Source organism: Ictidomys tridecemlineatus, chromosome 6 (genome assembly GCF_052094955.1).
Source record: "Ictidomys tridecemlineatus isolate mIctTri1 chromosome 6, mIctTri1.hap1, whole genome shotgun sequence".
In the NCBI taxonomy this organism is placed as follows: Eukaryota; Metazoa; Chordata; class Mammalia; order Rodentia; family Sciuridae; genus Ictidomys; species Ictidomys tridecemlineatus.
The window spans coordinates 164,100,824-164,123,109 of record NC_135482.1 but is presented as its reverse complement, the minus strand read 5'-3'; the positions used below and the strand labels follow the sequence as shown (position 1 = coordinate 164,123,109).

The 22,286-nt window shown below is 37.3% G+C and overlaps 1 long non-coding RNA gene across 1 annotated transcript; it reads right to left on the bottom strand.

Annotated features, from left to right (window-relative positions):
- Positions 1-1,482: 1,482 nt before the first annotated feature.
- Positions 1,483-5,247, bottom strand: LOC144365158 (uncharacterized). The gene is made up of 3 exons (XR_013423396.1): positions 5,092-5,247; positions 3,666-3,729; positions 1,483-1,822 (listed from the first exon to the last, which is right to left on the bottom strand). It is a non-coding gene; the product is annotated as an uncharacterized LOC144365158 (long non-coding RNA).
- Between the last annotated feature and the right edge of the window lie 17,039 nt (positions 5,248-22,286).

The following is a 22,286-nucleotide window of genomic DNA, read 5'->3' as shown; positions in this document are numbered from 1 at the left end:
AACAAGCACATTAACAATGCTGTACATCATTAGGGAAATGCAAATTAAAACTTCTATAAGTGAATATTCCACACCTATTAAAATGGCTGAAGTTAAAAAGACTCTCAGGTATGGGGGGGGCGGATGATGGAGAGGAAATATACCTCTATACACTACTGGTGTGAATAGAAATTGGTCCAAGCACTTTGGATAATTTTTTATTTCTGAATAAAGGAAAGATGTACCTACTACATGATCGAATAATCATTCCACTCTATGTTGGTTTATTTTGCATGTGAACTTGACTGGGTCATGAGTTACCTAGATATTTGGTAAAACATTCTGAGTGTGCCTATAAGGGTGTTTCTGGATGAGGCCAACATTTGAATTGGTAGACTAAATAAAACATGCCCCCCCCCAATGTATATGGACCCTATACAATCCATTAGAATATAAAATAAAAGGCTGAATAAGAAAGGATTCTCTTTCTCTGCTCAACTGTCTTCAAGATGGAACACTCCTGCTTTGGGTCTTGAACTCAGACCAGAGTTCACACCATTGGCTCTCCTGGCTTTCAGTTTGCCTTCTGCAGATCTTGGGCTTCTCAATTTTTTTTTAAAATAGTCACACGAGCCAATTCCTTACATAAATATATGTATATCTCCATCCTATTGGTTCTACTTTTCTTGAGAACCTAGATTATTGCACACTCCTAGGTGTTTACCCAAGAAAAATGAAAAGTATCTACACAAATACCTGTATGCAAATGATTATAGCAGATCTATTCATAGTAGTGAAGCACCAAAGAAAACTCATTTTTCAACAGGTGAGTGGATGAGCAGGATGTGTTGTCTTCACACAATTAAATACTATCCAGCAACAAAAGGAAGGAGCTATTTATATAAACAACCAGATGAAGACTCTCAAAACAATCATGAAGAAAAAAAGAAGCTAGATACAAAAGCCTATATACAGTATAGTTCCATTTATATAAAGTTCTAGAAAGAACAAATTAATCTACAGTAATAACTAATTAGTGGAAGGAGCAAGGGAGCATAAATGACCTGGGATTGCAAGGGGCATAAATGACCTTTGGGGGGCAATGGAGTGTTCCATGCTTGGATTACGGCAGAGTTTTAATAGAGATGCACATAATACATTACATGGACCACTTTAAATGGATGGAGAATATTTTATGTAGTTTATACTTCAATGAAGTCATTTTAAAAAATGGACATATGCCTTTTTAGCAAAGACCTAGAAAATGGTTTGTATGATCACTAATACCAGGAAATAAACTGGGTGTTTTACTATTTTATGCTAGAGAGTTCAAGATTTTTCTTTTTTTTTTCTTTTTCTTTTCTTTTCTTTTTCTTTTTTTTCTGGTTGTATCCAAAGTATATTCACACCAATTCGTGTCTTCATACATGTACTTTGGATAATGTTGTCCATCACATTCCACCCTCATTTCTAAGCCCCTGCCCCCTCCCATCCCCTCCCACCCCTCTGCCCTATCCAGAGTTTCGCCTACTCAATATTTTTTAAAAGAAATGTGTTATAATGTATATTTGATTCTTTAAAAAATAAAATCTAAAATTTAAAAAGCCAATTTTATATCAAAGTTTAGGGAAGTTGACAAAGCTTCTTTTCTTGACCAAACTTTAGATAGTCCCCTGAACCTTCTCCTAGGCCCCACTGTGTAGTTCCTGGTGAAATCCCATTTTGCCAAGAACTCTGCTAACTCTGTTTAGCAGGAACATTCACTCTTGATAGCTGATCGCCTTCAATATCTGATTGGGTTCCTCATCCTCTGGGAGCCTTCAGACTGCCTGGTCATTCTGGCCTGTTTTCAGCAAGAATTCTGTTAGGTCCATTTAGCCAGAATCCCTCTTTCCTGTGATGTTTCCTCTGGGTAATTTTCCACCCACTGACCCCCCACCCTGCTTCTTGGCTATAAAATCCCATTTTCCAGAGCTTGGTTAGAGTTTAGCCCAATTCTTTTCCCACCACTGCAAATCTTCCTTGTGTGTTCCCCAAACCAATCTCAGTGGTCCTGAATAAAAGTCTTCTTTATCATGATTTAACAAGCATCACTGAAATTTTTTTCTTTAACAAAGTACAGCGATCTTTCAGAAAAATGACGAATTTCCCATAATCTCATAATTTGGAAAAAGTCTTAACATTTTGATTCAACTTAAACTAGGGTCATGTGTGGATGGATATCCCTGGGAGCACACTTTTACACATGAACATAAAATTGAGATCATTCTGTTGGTAACTTGTATCCAGGGTTTTTAAATTTTTATTATCGTTGTTATTGAGTATTATATCATGAGCATTTCAAAATACTCTTACTTATTTTTTGAAGACATATGGGAGCATAGTGTTCTACTATATAGAAACATAATTTACTTAACCACTTCCTTGTGGTTGGATATGTGGATTATTTCTCATTTTTACAATGATAAATAATTCTGTATGTTAATCTTTTTATACATCTTTATTATCAAAAAAAAAATAGATTCCTAGAGGTGGAACTATTGAATGTAAAACAATAAAACATTCTTCATTTTTTCCTAGTTCTGCTGATTGAGTTTCTAATAAACAGAGCCATGCAAAGAGAGGGCTGCCTGCGTTTAAAGATTATATGGATTCATATGACCACAGTGCTTTTCCAAAAACTGCTTAATTGCATTTCCACTAGCAACCTATGCTATACCCCAGCCAAAGCTGGATAATGTCACTTTAAACTTGTGAGAGGCAAAAGCATAGTATTTAATTCTTAACTTATTTTTCTTTGATTACAAGAATGATTTAATTTCTATCATATGCTTTTGTGGGTCATTTGTTATTTCTCCCTTCCTGAACTGTAAATGGCTTTAAATTTTGAAGCAAAACGTTCTGCCTCAGCGAAATGAGGTTTTTAAATAAACTTTATATCTCTATAGTAATCCCTCTACTCTCCATAAAACTTTTAAACATTTAGAATACCACAATATAATTTTTAAGACAAATCTTAGATAATATCAGCAAGGGTAGATGCAGGGAATTAATGGTATATAGCAAACACAGGCTGCCAGAATTGAAATCAATGAAAAATAAAAATAAGAATAAACCAATATCTTCCTTCAGTTTAACTCAAAGCTTTCAAATTCATAAAGTTTGGGTGGACTCAGAATTCTAAATCAAACCATTCCTTGGACATACAATTTTCCATTTCCTATGGGGGGAAAAAATCTTTTCAGTTTGTTTCTTATTAAGTTGTTGGAAATACAAATGTTTCAGGTTAATAGTTTATTTACAGTATATAACTTTCCACTATCAATGTAATAAAGATGTATTGGAAATGATGGAATTTGTCATGGAGAAAAGGAATAACAGGACTGGTCTGAAACACATCTGTTAAGGTAACTGTTTAGGGGATATCAACCCACCATGGTCTTTCCATCTTAAGGGTTTAGCAGGGGTTGGGCACACAGTAGGCCCTCGGTAATGAACTGCCTTGCCTATGGTAAATGATGGTTGAATACTGTTCCTACTTTCTTTGGATGTTTGTGTTTATTTTTTAGTGGGGTATGATTTACAGATAATATAATGCCATGCGACCAGCGCTGGCTTCATGAAAGAAGGTTCAGTTCATAAGAAATAGCTAGTGGGTTTTAATTAAAGAGACAGGCTCTCATTACCTTTAACACCAGCTCCAAGACGGCTTCTTTTCCCGCATCCAGCCACCTAATGTGACAGAAGAGACTATGGAGAGAGGGAGAGCACACCAGGGAGTGAGCTTTTATTGGGGAACAAAAAATCCAGGGAAAATCCCTTCCAATGAAGGTTAAGGGGGGCAGCATCCCAAGGTCAAGGACAACGATTGGGTCTTCAGGTCAGTGGCCAGGCACGCCTCTGCACGAACAAGCCCTGGGACCTGGGAAAGGGTGGGGAAGGCTCAGACACAGCTGTGTCTAAGCGCCTCTCAGCCTCTCACCCAGCCAGGGAGGTAACTCAAATCACGTGGGAGGATGGCCTCCCACAGCACCGGATTCAAGCCTTCAGTCTAATGAGTTTTGATAATTATTTATTCCTCCGTCATCACCATCAAAACAAAATGCAGCATACTTCTATCACCCTAAATAAGTTCCTCCAGGCCCCTTTCCCTTTACTTACCCACCCCTCTAATCCAGAGGCAACCATTCTCCAGTTTCTACCACCACAGTTTTTAACTTGTTCAAGGACTTCATCTAAATAGAATCAACATTATGCATTCTTTCATGCAGAGATTATTTTGTTCAATACAAAAATTTTAGGATTCATCCATTTTGTTGTGGGTATCATTCCTTTTTACCTCCGAGTTGGAATCTACAATATGGATCTTCTTCACTTTGTTTATCTATCCTCCTGTCCATGACTATGAGGTTATTTTCAACTAGAGGTTATTATGAACATTGTTACACAAACATTTTGTGGACATAATTTTTCATTTTTTCTTAGATAAATTCCTGAGTGTAACTGCTGAATGATGGGGAGAACATCTATTTTGTAAGAAACTGTCAAACACTTCTCCAAACGGGTTGTACCATTATATATCCTCATCAGCGATGCCTGAGACTTCTAGTTTCTCCTCATCTGTACAAGCACTTGTTGTTGGTCTTATTTTTATTTTTATTTAAAAATATAAAAGACATATAGTGGGCTGGGGTTGTGGCTCAGTGCTTGCCTAATATGCATGAGGTACTGGGTTCCATCCCCAGCACCACATAGAAATAAACAAATAAGTTATTGTGTCCATCTACAACTAAAAATATATTTTAAAAAGACACATAATGTTGTCTCATTGTATGTGTGTCCTTTAATAGAGACATCAAGTTTAAAAGTTTTGACAATTTTTTAAAACCAGGTAATCACCATGTAAAACATAAAGAACTTTTCTATTAGTTCAGAAGTTTCCCTCGGGCATCTTAGTTTGTTTTCCCAATTGATAGCCTTTTTCACTTAGATCATCATGGAGTTTTGCCTGTTCTAGTAACTCAAATAAATGGAATCAGATGGTGTGTTAGTTATCTATTTCTGCATAACCAATTGCCACAAATTCAAAATAACAGCCATTGATTATCTCACAGTTTCTGTAGGTCAGATATCTGGCAGAGCGGGGCTGAATTCTCTGTTCAAGGTCCCAAGAGGCCAAAATCAAGGTGCTGGCTGAGTCTGAAGTTCTGTCAGGCAGGTCTCCTCTTCCAAGCATAGGTTGTTGATAGAATCGCTTTCTTTCTTGCACTATCCTTTCTTGCACTATCTTTCTTGCACTGGTACTCCTTCATCTTCCAGCTAGACACAACTCTTCCAGGAATGCTTCTGACTGCCTCTTTGGCCTCGGCTTTGAAGAACTCTGGTGATTAATTGCATCTGCTAGAATAATCCTGAATAAGCTCCCTCTTAAAGCCAACTGATGGGCCACCATCTGCAAAGCCCCTTTTGCCATGTGGTATAGCATATTCACAGGCATCACATCTTAATGAATGTCCTACCGGCCAGTTTTGAAACCTAAAGTAATAGTAAGTACTTTTTTTTTTGTTGTTGTTGTTGTTCATTTGATGCAACCAGATTTACACCTACCTGTAAGATTAAAACTTTTTTCTTGCAATGCATTTCATTCTGTGAACGTATCATGCTGTTTATCCATTCTCCCAGTGGATTGACATGTGTTTTTTGGCAATTGTGAATAAGAATGCTATGAACATTCTTGTACAAGTCTTTTGTTAACATATGTTTGCATTTCTCTTGGTGAGTACCTAGGAATGTTGTTGTTGAATAATAGGGAACATGTATACTTAATTTTATAAGAATCTGCCAAACTTTCCTTCAAATTGCTTGTATCATTTTTTACACTCCCACCCTCAAAGTACAAGAGTCCTGACTGTTCCTTATCCTCCCCATTTTTGTAGTTGTCAATCTTTCAGTCACTCTATTGTTTTTAAGCCTTTCTAGTGGGTGCGAAGTTATTTCACATTGTGGTTTTAATTTGCCTTTTCTAGAGAGTAATGAAATCCAGTTGTTTTTCATTAAGTGACTGTGTTGTTGGCTGTTCATGTCTTCTTTTGTGAAAGCAAGTTATTTTTTGCCCATTTTAAAAATTAGAATTTTAAAATTCTTAATTTGTACAAATCAAGATATAAGTCCTTTGTCAGATATGTATGTGAATATTTTCTCCATTCTGTGACCTGACTATTCATTTTCTCAATGATGGCTCTTAAAAAGTTAAATTTTGATGAAATCTAATTTATCAATATTTTTGCTAATACAGTTAGCATTTTTGGAACTTTATGGTTATTTTACCTCTCTTTGTTGAAACTGTATGATTATATGATTTACAGCTATGATGAATTTCAAATTTTCTCTATAGAATGACACAGAGATAGGAGTTTATTTTAATATATTCAGTTTTTTTCCTAGCACAATTTATTATTATTTTTATGCTACACAAATATTAACTACAACACTTTCTGCCAGGTTTCTGTTCTCTCGACTAAAAGGCTCAGGGGTCACTCCAATTAAACTGGGCTAACTGGGCTGCGTAAAATAACCACACAAGAGACACAAATATCTTTTTCTTTGGGGTCGCTGTGACGGCTCCTCTGACCTTAAGGGTCCGCAGAAAGAGAGATCGAGAGCATGTGCTGACCCCTTTTATGGAGGAGAAGCTATTCAAATGAGGCAAGGGGTCAGGTTTCAGGGGGCTGAGTCTGTCTTCATGATGTCCACTGTCAGCAGGTTGACTGACACCTGGGTAGGCCACACCCAAGGGCACAGTAAGAGGAGGGGACACACACAAGGCACTTCCATGGAGGATTCTTTCCTAAACAGGGCAAGGAGTTATATTACAAAGGTACAGGTGAGCATAGCTTCACCCATGGGGCTGTAGCAAGACACACCTATGCACGAGACACTGAGCACATTTCTGTGACTGAGCGTCTCAGCACCCAGCCGGGGAGTGTGACCCAGTCACGTGTAAAGTTGGTCTCCCACAACTTTCAGCATTATTTATTTAAAAATTTCCTTTCTCCTTTGAATTTGTCAGAAGTCACTGGAATATATATGCGTAGTACAGGTTCTCTAGCTTTATTCTTCTTTTTTTAGAATTGTGCTGGCTACTCTAAACATTTAGCAATTATTCCAGCATGATTTGTTAAAAAGATTTTCTTTTCCTGTTTAATTGCCTCAGCACTTTGTCAAAAATCAATTGACCATACGTGTGTAGGCCTGTTCCTGGCCTCGCTTCAGATCTGTCCTTGATCTGTTTGCCTCACTCATTCAATAACGATCTGCCTTGATTACTAGGTTTATGGACGTCTTGAAATAAGCACCATTCTTCTGCAAAGCTGTGTTGGATATTCTGGGTTGTTTCCATTTCCACATGAATTTTAGTGTCACTTTGTGAATTTATGTGAAAAAGTCTGCCAATATTTTGAGTGAGTTCATGTTGGATCTGTATATTCATTTGGGAAGAACTGAGATCTTAACAATAGTTGATTCTTTTGATTGATTGATACAATATATTTCTCCTTTTATTTCAGCCTTCTTTAATTTCTCACAGCTATATTTTGTCATTTTCAGCAGGCAGGCATTGCACATATTTTGTCAAATCTAGTCCTAATTATTTCATATATTTTTGTATTCTTAATGGTATTTCTTTTTAAATTTCAATTCCTAAGTGTGTGTTACAAACATATAGAATTATGATTGACTTTATGTATTGACCTCTATTCTGAAAACATTCTCTACTTATTTATTCCCTAAAGTTAGATATTCTTTAGTATTCTACTTTAATTATTCTTGACTTTATAGTTATAACTCTGCTTTCTTTTTTATGTATGCATTACAATATTTAGCATAGCTCTGTCTGCTTAAAGTTAATATTTACTTCCTCCAGGTAAAATATAGAAATCTCACACAGTATATCTCCATTTACCCACCCTCCTCCAATCTTTGGACTATTTTAGTGAGATAGATGACATCTTGGTATATTTTAACTCACCTGGGCATTGTTTTTTGTTAATTTTTTGCTTTAAATAGCTTTGTCTTTTAAAGGAACTGAAAGATTTATAGTAATTTTATTTATCCACATTTTCCCATTCTGGTGTTCTTACTTCTTCCTGTGAATTTCAATTTCAGTTGCTTGCTGGTATTATTTTCTTTCAGCCTTAAGATAGACCTGCTTTCCTGCCGTCCTGCCTGCCTTCCTTTCTTGGCTACAGCAAAGGTTTACTTGCAGCAAATTCTCTGTTTTTACTTATCTAAAAATATCTTTGTCTCACCTCTTATTTTTTGAAGGATAACTTTATACGATATGAAATTCTTGGTTGACATTTTCTCCTTCAGCTCTCCCAAGTCTGGCTTTCGTTGGTGATGTCGGGTGAGCTTTCATTGTCCTCCTTTCTGTAACCTCTTTTTTTCTTTCACTGTTTTCAAGATTTTCTCTTTCTCTGCCTTTTAGCTGTTTGATGCCTCTAGGAGTGGTTTTTCTTGAGTCCATCCCTTCTTGCTTATTCTTTACCTTTCTCCATTTCCCCCAAGATTGAAAGTGCACATATTTTTCACTGCTTGATATTGTCACACATGTCTCTGAAATTCTGTTCATTTTCTTCAGTCCCTTTTTTCTATTTATTTTTTCTTGAGTAATTTCTATTTATCGATCTCTTTGCTGCATTTTGCAATCTGCCATCAAACCCATACAGTGAAATTTAATTTTAGGGTTTTTGTTTTTCTTTTCTTTTGGTACCGATGATTGAACTCAGGGGCACTCAACCACTGAGCCACATCCCCAGCCCTATTTTCTATTTTATTTAGAGACAGGGTCTCACTGAGTTGCTTAGTGCCTCGCTTTTGCTGAGTCTGGCTTTGAACTTGCGATCCTCCTGTGTCAGCCTCCCAAGCCACTGGGTTTACAGGTGTGCACCACCATGCCTGCCTTAATTTTAGTTTTTGCACTTTTGAATTCTAGAAACTATTTTTTAGAGTTTTCATTTCTATGTGGAGTTATCCTATTCACTTATTCAGTGTCATAATATTTTCCTTTAAATCTTTAAACCTCTTTAGAATTGCTATTTGTAGTCTTTGCTAACTTCAGCATCTGGACACACTGGTTGTCAAATTCATGGGTTATCTTTATTTCCTTAGCATGATCATACTTTTTTGTTTTTATGTGTTTAGTACTTTTCAGACATTTTCCTGAATACATTCTAGTGACTGATTTTCTAAGTTCTTCAGGGGATGATTGATTTTTATTCTCTTCAGTAGTTAATGTGGGTGAATTCAAACTACAAACTTTGCCCTGATGAGTGAATCAATGGGGATCTTATTTCATTTCATGCTTTCCCACTGCTGCTTTTTTAGTCTGGCCCCTTCTGTGTTTCCATTATTTGTCAGGGCTGGGGATACAGCTCAGTTGGTAGAGCGCTTGCCTCACATGCACAAGGCCATGGGTTCAATCCCCAGCACTACAACAAAACAAAAAAACCATTATTTGTCAGTGACCCAAGTTTTGGGGCAGAGATGGGTTTCATTCATTCAGTGGTTTCTCTGTTTCTGGGAGTCCCCCTAATTTCCAGCAGCTCTGCTGACCATAGGTGTTGTCCTTCATCCTTAGGCTTATAAAGATTTGCCTTTCTGAAGCCCAAGTAGTTGTATGGTTCAGGATTATGCTAAGTTAAAAAAAAAAAAAAAAAAGGCAGGGAACTCAGATCTGGCCACATAACTGTGTCTGTAAAGAGTAGATTTCCTTCTGCATGCCTATTTTTATTTTTTTGTTTTTGACCCTGTGGGTTTCCTCTATGTCTTTGGAGTTTAGTGTTAGGGATTTGGGAAGAATTTATATTCACCATTTGTCTTTTACTTTTTCTCTTGTCTTGTCACTACTGGGACTTTTCCTTTAGATTCTCAGGTGCTTTCCAATCCTTCAACTCTTATCTCTGGCGCCTTTAACCAATAAACATGTGGTTCCCTTCCATAGTGTTTCAGTCATAGTCCCGGGGATTGGGCAGTGTCCTTGGGCCAGAAAGCCACCAACTTCTCATTCTTTACCCCAATCATTGCAGTTTTTTGAACTTAAACGCTCTCACCGTTTCAGTCAGGCCCTCCTCTAATACGTATCTGCTGTCTTAAAATATTTTTATTTTATCCTATTTTTACAGTCATTATTTGAAGCATGGGTTTATGTGACCGGTTCACTCTTATGCCATTGCCAGAGTAGCAATAGATGCATATCTTCTTGAGTGATTTAAAAGAAACCATCAGAATCACTGTTTACTAGTTCCATGACTTTAAAAAAATGCAGTATGCCTTGATTATTATCCCACACCAGTACTTACATTATACTTCTGTTTTCAGTGTGTTTCTAGTATAATACACTACAATTTCTTTTCCACCCTCTTAATTATGTAAATGAGGTTAAAGAAAATAACCTTGATGGAACAAATCACCAAATGACTAAGCCTTAAATAATTAATATTTTGGCATTCACACACTTTATGGACAAAAATATATATAGTATACATATATATGTACCATATATGAAAGGCCAAGGTTCGTCGTCGGAGATTAAAATGCACACACACAGATAGCAGTGACAAAGATGAAGCACCTTATTGTAAGCTGGTGTTAGCTTATATAGGAAGTGAGAGTTGGTTATCTTAAACCAGGAAGCTCCCGGGGCCAATCATAGTAAAGGTCAGGTCATCACCTACGGTGCAGGTGCACACACATCTGCCCTGCATAAGACTCATGGAGGGCACGAGCTGTCCACGATCATGGAAGACGGGAGGACCAATTAGAAAATTTTCAGAAAAACTTGTTATCTGCCCACTGGCAACTTGCCTGCCGCCATGTTGCATTGGGGGCTCCTTATCTGAAAGGCCTGGGGAGTTCTAGCCACCCACTGGCAATTTGCCCACCGCCATGTTTGAAAGGCCCAGAGAGTTCTCAGGGAGACTCCCAACAATATATGTGTTTGTATATGAAAAATAGGCTTATAGTCACCTTTGTACCAAAATTGAGTGCTTCTGCATGGCTTCTCTATTTCCTAAGGTTTCTAAGCAATAAGGTAAACGTCTCAACAGCAGGTCCCAGTGCATCTTGGCTGTATTCTCTATTAAAACCCAGAGTTTTTAACACTCCTTTTCAGAGTGTTCATTGTTATTTAAAAAAATAATATTAAATTAAAGATATACATACACCATAAACACAGAGCTACCCCACTAACTACTAAAGGAAATGTGGTCCTGAGCATGGCTGTCTCTCTTATCAACCAAATACCCTGCCTCTCTTGGTGATCTCACGTGATGCTCATATTATGTTTATAGAGAAAATATGTTTGATGTGAGAAGCAGTAGAAGCCAGACGTGCAGATGTTGGGGCTTGAGAAGCTGATCTTGGATTTAATATAAACACGAGAGGGTAAAAATAGAAGTGGGGGATCCAATGGTATTTTCGAAGTCATAATAAGAACCAGTACTACTTATGAAGAGTTGCCACGTGGCAGGCATTGTTTTCGGCTTCCAACCTCTCTTGACTCATTCAGCGTGCCCACTAAAGCTGCCAGTGAACTTGCTTCTCATCTGCTGACCTTGGCTAGTCCCTCTTACACGTGGCAGGAGGCACACATATCAGAAGCTATCAAAATCAGCCTGAGAGTTTTCTGCCATCTGAACTGTAAACTTTAAGCTTTAAGTCTATAGATATTCATAGTCTTCTTTCTAGAAACATCACATATTTAACATTTAGTTCTTAATTTATTTATTTTTACTATTTTAAAATAAGGGAGAATAATATCAGGAGTCCCCAATATACTCATTTCTCAGATTTTGAAATTATCAACATTTTTGCCAAAGCCAATATTTTATTTTCTCTTCCTTTTCCTTTTTCTTCTTCCCTTCTCTTTCTCTCCTCACTTCCAATGATTTTAAAATCAAACTACAGAGAGCATATCATTTTACTCCTACAGAACTCAGCAAATATCTTTAATATGAGGATATTTTCTTATATAGCCATAATGCTATTATCACATATAATAAAAGTACCAATATATCTTTGGTATCATCTCAGGAATTTTTGGGGGGGGTGTGTGCTGACGATTGAATCCAGGGCTTTGTGCATGCAAGGCAAGCACTCTACCAGCTGAGCTTTATCTCCAGCCCCCTATTTTTGATATCATCTAAAAATCTATATTCATCTTTCCCAAATCATCTCAAAAATTGCCCTTTTTTTGGCAGTTGGATTTTTAAAAAAATGCTAGAAATGCTACATACAACATTTGAAAATTATATTGCTTAAGTTTCTTTCAATAGATTTTTGTGTATTTTTTGAAACATGCATGAAAATTTATTTTACAGAAAAACAGAATCCCACATTTGACATATAATGATGGTATACACTATTTCTCCTATTTCCAAAGATTTCCAAGGATGCTAATACATAATACAATATGCAGATCTTTTATTCTCAGAGAGACATTACAAGAATGGAAACAAAACAAAATAACAACAACTATATATAGATATATAAGAGAACACACATAAATATAGACGCATATACAGACATAATACGTATGCATATTTATAAATGTAAAAATGTAAAATGGAGGGAAAGATTAGAGGAAATGATTATTTAAAAATCATAGCATGAGAAAGGCCTCTGATTTGATGAATAAAACATTATTCTGTTTCTGACAGCCAAAGCAGGAAGAGAAATGATGGGCAACATGACTTCATACCAGTTCATGGGGAAAGAAAAAATTTTCAAAGCTCTAAGTTCCATCAGAAATCTGCTGGGAGGATGAACCTCTGTGTGAGGGGTGTTGAGACTGATAATGAATAATGTTCTTAAAAGCAATTTTTTCTAAAACACCATGAACCTATACTAAATGCAGTCTTTGTTTAAGGCCACACTTGATGCCAGAGGAAGATTGACACTTAAGGACCAAAGAGAGAAAGGATCCACAAGGAAGGACTAACAAGGAATCAGGTGAAAAACCAAGAAGGAAGGCAGCAGAAGCCTTGGGAAGAGAGCTTGTCAAGAGCGGAGTGGTTGAGAGACTGACGAGTCGCCTCTGAGTTCCCAAAAAGGAATTTGGCTGGATCTAAGGAAGGGTGCCCTTGCAGGAGTGGAGGAGAGATGGAGGACAGGAATGGAATTAGAAGTGAGGACATGAATGCAGGGAGATACATAGGTCTTTTAAGAAGTCTGCTTCAGCTGTGGAGGATGAACATAAGCTGAATTGAGGTAAGATGAATTTTTTTTGTTGTTGTTGTTGTTTTTGGTACTGGGGAGAAGATTGAGGGATGCTTAACCACTGAGCCACATCCCCAGACCTTTTATGTATTTTATTTAGAGACAGAGTCTCAGTGAGTTCCTTAGGGTCTCACTAGCTTGCTGAGGCTGGCTTTGAACCAGCAGTTCTCCTGCCTCAGCCTCCAAGCTGCTGAGATTACAGGAGTGTGCCACCACGCCTGGTAGAAAGATGGAATTTTCTATATTTGATGAAAAGAAGCCAGTATAAAAAGTGTATCTGGAAACTTATAAGAAGACAGGGCGGGGGGGGGGGAATTTTAAAAAGATTCAGTGATTGCTTTGCATTTTAAATACTTCATATATTTTTTTCTTATTTAATTCATATATTAATATTTATCCCGAGATTACACATGAGACACTTGAATCTCAGAGAGTTTAGGTAAATTAAGCAAATTTCACCAGCTAGTTATAAGTGTTGTGGGACTAAATCCATGTCTCAGACTTTGCTTGGGTATTGAAAAAATGGTTTTTGAAAGTTTACACAGGAAATGCAAGGACATGCTTTTTTGGTGAAATATCTAAACAATGTAGAAGTCCACTGCTAGTCATTTGGTTTTTATTCTCTCAGATGTGTTGGTAATTTTTGACATATTAGAATCAAACCACTACCTTCTGGAGGCTTCCCATTATTTTAAATCCAGTCCTTGGAAACACTGGGTCAAAGTTTATTGGGGAAACTGGAGTTTATATAGTCTCAAAATATCTCTGTATAAATGATTAATTATAAAGGAGAAAAGCTACCTATGCATAGGAGCCTAGCTTACATGAGCCATCCAAAGTTTATACCACCAAGGAAACAAATTGACATCATTTGTCTCCCCACACGGTCAATATATTTATATAGTACCACTGCCAAAAACACAAACTGAGGTAATTTTAACATGGGCCCAGATGAAAAGAAAATCTACCCAAAAATAACAGCTTTCTTGTACTCTTAAAAATATTAATGTATAAAAAACAAAGGCTGAGGAAAAATTCCAGCTTTAAAGACTAAAGATGCATGACAATTAGATGTAATGTTTGATCCAGGGAAAAAAAGGGGGGGGGGATGGGGGAATTTCTGAAGGACATTATTGGGGGCAAATGATAAAATCTGAATATATTGGATCGTAGTATCCTGTCAATGTTCTGTTTCCTGGATGTGATAATTATATCATGATTATGTAAGAGCATGTCTGTGTTGGCTTTCTGTTACTATGACAAAATATCCAAGACAATCAACTTAAAGGAGTAAAGGTTTATTTTGGCAAACAGTTTCAGAGGTTTCAGTCCAGGGTCAGATGACTCTGTTGTTTTGGGGACTGTGACAAGGCAGATCATCATGTCAGGAAGCACAGAGTGAAGCAGAGCTGCTCATCTCATGATGGCTAGGAGCAGAACAAGAGGAAATGGCCAGGTTCCCAGTATTCCCTTCAAGGTCAAGTCCCAAGTGACCTAACTTGCTTCCACTAAGCTTCACCTCCTAGGTTCCGCCACCTCCCAATAGCACCATTAGCTAGGGACCGAGCCTCAATATGTGAGCCTTTGGGGATTACTTCCAAATCATGGAAATATCCTTTTATTCAGAAGACTCATAAAAAAATCTTCAGGGGTCAAGTGCCATGATAGCAGTGATTTACCTTCAGAGAAATTTAAAAAAATGTTTGGTGAGAAAGAGAGACAGAAGAAAAGTTGAAACAAATGTGGCAAAATGCTGATCACTGATCACAATTTTAGGCAAATATCATAAAGAAATATTCTTTGTAATGTTCTTAGAACTTCTTTTTTTTCTTTTCAAAATGATGTCAAGAAAAAGTCCAATATCCTTCTAAAAGGCTAGGTATGTGATCTGGTTCCAGAACTTTCTCTTGTTCCATCACAGTCCCCGACACATTCTGCTCAGACCACACTCTGTGGTTCCCAAACATCACCAACACTTTTCCATCTCACTGTGAGCCCTCCCATCAGGCCCAGACATCCACCTGGCTCACTCCCTCCCCGAATTCCCACAGGTCTCTGCTCCAATGTCCCCACCCTGCCCATACTACCCAAGGGAAAGTCCCCATGTGTTCTAACCCTTACTCTGGGTGGCACACATTTCTGACTCTTCTTTTTTGACAGCCTGTACTCTTAATGCCATAAAATCCAAATACTTCATTTCCCAGTCTTCTTTTCAAGTAAGGGCTGCTGTATAAAAGGAGCTCTGCTATTGTCTGTACCATTTCTTCTTCCACCTTTGTGCCTAGAATGCTGACCTGTGGCATGGAGATGCAGTGGCCATCACAAATCCATCAGGACTAAAGCCATGAGCTATGACAATAGAGCAGGAAGCTAGGAGAAGCTTCTCCAGTCCTTGATGAACTATCTCCTAGCGTCTTTCCCCCTTGTTGAATGTCTGTTAAACATGCTAAATAAATCCTTATTTAAGTCCCTACCAATTGGATTTTATCCGATAGATAAATACAGTAAAAAATACAATAAGCTTTATTTTTCTCACAGTACTTATTATTATTGGACATTGTGGGTTGTATTTATTTAATTTGTTTGTCATCAAACTTCCACTAAGATGTAAACTTTGTGTGGGAGGAATTTGGTCTTATTTGTGTGTCCCTGCCTCCAGAGCGGAATTTGGCCAGGGAAGATGCTCAATCAGCATTGATATTCACCAGGAGAGTGGATTATTTCATGCCATCCTTCCTTCCCTGCTTATAGAATCCTTCCTCTTCTTTAAAATAGTATTCACTGTAACAGGGACCTAATGCTTCATGGTGTTTCCTGGTTTTATTTGTCCATTCCATTCCTCTAAATTGGGGATTTCGGTTCTTTCCACCACACACTTTCTCTTTTATTTTATTATACATACTGGGTATACAACTGTGCTTACGTGTCAGTACTCCATAGGACAGCAATTATCCTCCCAAAAGACTGAATCTGCATATTCCCACCCATGGCATAGCAGACTAGACATTACCCTACATGTCTGGCAAAATGTATATGAACCGACTTTTATTTCAGCCAGTGAAAGGTTGGGGAATAGGAAGGTCCCATGGTATATCGATTTAATTTACATTTTCCTGACTACTAATGAGGTTAAGCATCTTTTCATGCTTGTTGAACCTTGGATTCCCTCTATATATTTTTGCCTACATTTAATCAAAATCCATGTCATTTAAAATATGCACAGTTGATCATTGATAAGTGCATATTCATCCTTTAACTGTTTTGTGTTGCAAATGTTTTTCCAGACTATCACTTTTTTAATGTGAATTATGCTATCTTCCATCAATTAAAATTTTTAATATTTTATGTAAAAACATTTTATACTTTTTCCTTTACAATGTCTGAATACTGTATCTTGTTCAGAAATGCTTCCTTGATCAATGATTATAAATATATCTAACAGTATTTTCTCCCCGTACTTTTATAGTTTAGATATTTCACATTTGCTCTTTAGTTTATCTGGTATTTATGCATGCACTTGACGAGAAAACAGATATAACTTTATTTTAACCAAATAGAAAGTTGCTATGGTTTAAGTGGTTTTGCCCCTTCCAAAATTCATGTTGAAACAATCAACCAAAGCAATAATATCGGGAGGTGTGATTTGCTGTCCTAATAAAACAGTTTGACAGAATTCATACCTTTTTGCCTTCTCCCTTCTGCAATGTAAGGGCACAGCAAGCAGTACCCAGAGGATGCAGCAACTAGGTGAAGTCTTGGAAACAAAGAGAATGACACTGGACCTAGAAGCCCTTGGCTTTGAACTCCTGACCTCCAGAACTGTGAGAAATAAACTTCTGTTCTTCATATATTACCCAGTCTAGTATTTTGTGATAGCAGCACAAACAGACTAAGACAATAGCCAATTATCATCACTATTTTTCAAGTGATCTGACAAAAATAAAATACTTGTGTATATATACATATATAAACTCTATTGATCTATACTTGTACCATTTCCACAGTTTTAAAATTACTATAGCTTATAGTACATTTTGATATATATATATAAAAGAAAGTTCCTCCTAATCTTATTTAAAAAATTTCCCAGGATATTTTGATGTTTTCTCCTCTGGATGAGCGTTGGAATGAGCTTGAGGCTTCATTGGAATTGCATTGTTTTTCTAGATTAATTTAGAGAAAATTGATATCTTTATAATATTGGACTATTCTGTTGGAGAGAGAGTATTTTTTCTACATATTTAGTTTTTAAAAATAGTTTTTAGTTATATATAAATATAGTTTTTATCATAAATCTTAAAAATGTTTTCTTTGTTGATTTCCAGTTATTTTACAAATTAGTTGTTATTATGAATTAATTAGAATTTTTCCTTCTGACATTTCTAATTGGTTATTGCAATATATGGAAAAGCTGATTATTTTTAAACTGTCAAACGGTTTTATTAGGACAGCATATCACACCTCCGGATATATCTGAAGTAAGCATTCATTCATTCAAATTGTTGCTCAACTGATCCTTTTGGATCAGTTTTTGTAAAAACATTTTATACTTTTATCTAGCCTCTCAGGCAGATGTTTCAATCATCCACAGAGGCCCAGTCTGTTAGCTTCTATACTACATTACTTTGCCTACAAGGGTTAAATTTGAAAATACTGGCATGGAAATGTAAGGGAGCTAAAGAAAAGATGAAATTTAAAGGACAGTGTAAATTGTGTTAAATAAAATGAAGGATTGCAAGGCAGATGTATTATTCATCGTATATACTATTTATTTTACCCTGGGATTGAAATAATAGTTACTCAAAATTCTTTAAAAAATAAGCCACTGATAAATAAAATCCCATATTAAAATTGACACTTAAAAAATGTTAGATTTTGGCTGAGTGCGGTTGCGCACACCTCTAATTCCAGCAGTTTGGGAGGCTGAGGCCGGAGGATCACAGGTTCAAAGCCAGCCTCAGCAAAAGCAAGGCACTAAGCAACTCAATGAGACTCTATCTCTAAATAAAGTACAAAATAAAGCTGGGTATGTGGCTCAGTGGCTGAGTGCCCCTGAGTTCAACCCCTGATACCCAAAAGAACAAAGTATTAGACTTTGTTCTTAGCTAAAATAAGTAGGATAATAATAATTCCTTTAATGTTTCTTTAACAATCATCTACCATTATCTAGGAATGATTGATCCTTCATAGTCTACAATTTAAGCTTCTGAGAAAGCTTACAAAATATTTGAATGAGAGGCACAAAAGGGCCTTCTAAATGTAGTTTCAATTTTCAGGTGAAAGAACGGACCAAATAAAATTTGCATATGACTTTTCCAACAGAAGCCTGACATTTGATCACTTCTACGGCTCATTTGTGTTTTATGGTCGGATCACCCTCTAAAAGACTCTAGTTGCTAATTAACAAACAGTGAATAGTAGGGAACAGATGAGATTTTAAAAGGACATATTCTTTATGTTGGCATATGTAATATTGCATTTTATATAAATATAAATCTAAGAATCTTTTGTAGTTTTTTCCTCCATGTGAAACAAAGGGTCATTTTAGTCATGTTCAACAAGTCTTTATTTTTGAAGCATCTTTTACCTTATTTCAACTCTTCAAAGCATTCTCAATAATATTTTGAAACAAAAGTGATTAAAATGACCAAACAAATAAAATAAGCAGATCTGTTGGCTTCTCCTATGTTCCTAGCTCAGAAAGCCAAGGTAGGAAGGCACCAGTCCAGTGCTCTAGACTGGTTTGTTTCTCTGGTTGTGCTTAAGGTTTAAGAGTTGGGAGATTATATTGAATCTTCCGCTCTGAAGTTCCAACTTCATGGAAGCATACCCATAACGATCACAGGCAAAGCTCCACTAGAGAACTATGTGCCCCCCAATCCCACCCTCCCTTTTTTCATTACAATTACCATAGGAAAGGGAGCTCTGGTAAAAGAAATGGGAGAGAAGAAGAAATGAGAAGAAATGAGAAGGTGGATAAAACCCTACTGTCTGTTTCAAACAGAAAGCCTGACAGAAAAGGCACCCAGGGACAAGAGTAAAACATTCCTTAGAAGAGCCAGGTGCGTTGGCACAGGCCTGTCATCCCAGCAGCTCAGGAGGCTGAGGCAGGAGGATAAAGAGTTCAAAGCTAGCTTCAGAAAAAGCAAGGCGCTAAGCAACTCAGTGAGACCCTGTCTCTAAATAAAATACAAAATAGGGCTGGGGATGTGGCTCAGTGGTTGAGTGCCCCTGAGTTCAATCTCCTGTACCCACCCCACCCCCCCCAAAAAAATAAAAAGTGTTAGAGAATGAGGATGAATGAAAGGAAAAGGACTGGGAAGATTTAAAAAAACAATTTTTTTAAAAAAATATGACAACCCAAGCCAAGAATTTCTGTCCTATTAAAACTGTACCTACTGGAAGGGTGGTTAACACCATATCTCCCCTGATATCTAGTTGAAAAAAATTATTAAAACACTTCCACATTTTACTCTTCCCCCATTTTTATGATGATCCCCACTTTTCAATACTATAAGGCACACCTACGCAAATAATCATAATAGTTTAGGAAATCAAGCAGCCTTTTATTTTTTCCCTCCAAGGGAAAGGATATTCTCCAGGCGTTACATTTTGTAATCAGAAACTGAGAGGCAGGTCATGCCAGACTGCCTTCCTGAAATGTTACTTAGGCAACCTGAAAATCCAGGGCCATTCTCTTACTCTTAAAAAAAAAAAAATCATTTGCCAAAGCTGCAATAATTAGAACAAAATTAGATGTACTGTATATGTACTCCTTTAAAACTCATTTATTTTCCAACTTCAAGAGTTCTTCTTGGAAATAAATTATTAAAGTGGAACCAAGTAAAAAGATTTACATGCCCAGAAAGAGCTGCATTTTGTGCAAAGGAGATGAATGATAGGGTTATGGGCAAATGCACGTCAGATTCTGTCCAGACTGGCAGGTGGGACTCCACATTTTTAATTTCTTGTTTCCCTCTTTACCCCATGTTCCCTGTTTTTCTTCACCAGCTTCACTTAGCTTCACCAACTTAATGGGACCTGGAAAGGCAGCACATATACGATGTCCCAAAAACACATTGTCTTAAGTAAACAATTGTTTTTGGCAATCCAGAAGTTTCATGGCAAAATTGCATATTTTTTTCTTCTGAAAATCAACTGTTTAGTCCAAAGTTAGAACTTCATGTGCATTTTTATGACTTGGCATATTCAAACATTACAATTGTATGTTTGAAAAAGGGAATTTAATCTTTTGTGCTCCCCCCACCTCCACCCTTTGGGTCTACACCTTTTTCTTGTTCGATTGTTTTCTCTTTTACAGTACATTTTCGTATCTTGGTATATCTTTTCAGCATCTGTTTCTCCTCAATCATAATTTTTATTCAAGGATAATAACTCTCTGGTGTCTTTGGACATATTTTATTTTGCCCCCACCTATGAACTTCACAGGGTGTGTTGAAGGTTAACAGCTCCCTTTCTGGAATTTTCTTGGATCCCTTTTGGAGAGAAGTGCCAAGGAATATAAGCAGGGCTCAAATGTTTCTGGGCTCTGCCAAGTCCTTTGAGGAAGGCTCCACACATTATACCTTGTGCCAGCTCTCTCCTATTCTCACCATGCCCAGCTTTGCCACAATAACTTGTATCTTTTGCTCATGAAAGAAAAGAACTTTTGGACTAAGACAAGCTTCGGAATACTTGTGTATCTAACAACACACTAACTTGTCCGTTAGCAGATGGACAATCGTTTTCCACTTTCCTGAGTGTTCTACCCCTTTCTCTTTTCCATCCCCTATTGCATGGGGGGAGTCCAAAGTTTTCCAGTACTCGTTTTATAATGTTCCCATCAACTGGGGGGAATGCCCAGAGTGGTTCAAAGAGCTTTTCCTGCAACTCTTGAAATAGTAGAAAGGGTCAGGTGAATGGCAGAAGTGTTTCTAGAAGCCGTTGGTTAGAGGGAGCAGTTAGCAGTGCTTTGCTTGAAGGGCACAGCCTTGTGGTGTCTTGTCACATGTTCTTTTTCTTATAATCTGTCTTTACATTGGTGTCAGGTGTAAAAGGCAGTAAATCCAACCCAAAGTTGGCTCAAGCTGAAAGAGATTTTATTGGCTTCTGTATCTGAACAGCTCAGAGGTGGAGTTGTCTTGTGCAGTTAAATATGGGACTCAAATGGTGCTATACAGAGACTGGTCTCTCCTTACAGATCTATTGATTTTTCTCTCTCCATTGTGGGCTCATTCACAGGCAGTGGGATGGGTTCATCCCATCTGACCTCATGGATGGAACTCAGAGGAGGAGGAACATCCCTGGGAAATGAGGATGTGAGTTCCATAAAGAAGCAATAGAGATGCTGTGAAGCAAAACCATCATGTGCCTCATACTTTGTCTTTTGAATGAGCTTTGACTGCAAATTGTGAGCACAGTGGGTAGGGAGAGTATAATTTATTTCTTGGTCTGATAGCCCAGCATATGTAACTTTGAAGGTGTTTTAGACTAAAGTCAGATTTGCTATGCTATTGACTCATCTCAACAGCCTATGAAATCCTTTTTTTCAGTTAGGATCTCACATTTCTAGGTTTGGGCCATAAGCCATTTTGAGATCATAGCAAAGGAGAATATGACCCATGGCCAAGATAGACAAAGTATTGAATTGCTAGATGATCCAGTGCTTCCTAAGGACACTGGAACAACCAGGCTGCTATTTAAACAACATATGCCACCCCTAAAGCCCATAGATTTCTAGCCTCCATCTCTCATACTTCCTGAAGTTCAGTTGGTCTTGACTCTCAGAATCAGCATGATGTGTAGAAGAGTAGGATCTCAGGTCAGGCTCTGTCGAGTGATTTCAATTTGGCTGTTGGCTAGAATTCCATCTGTCAAGAAAGTTTTGCAGTCAGCCATTTGATAGTAGGAGGGTTAGCCCAAGAAACTGGATTTCCTGTGTGCTGGGAAAGAGGAGCACCCCTGGAGATCTGAGATGCTCTGTGAAAATTAGGGGTTAGTTTGTGCTATTCCCAGTTAGTCTCCGATGAACC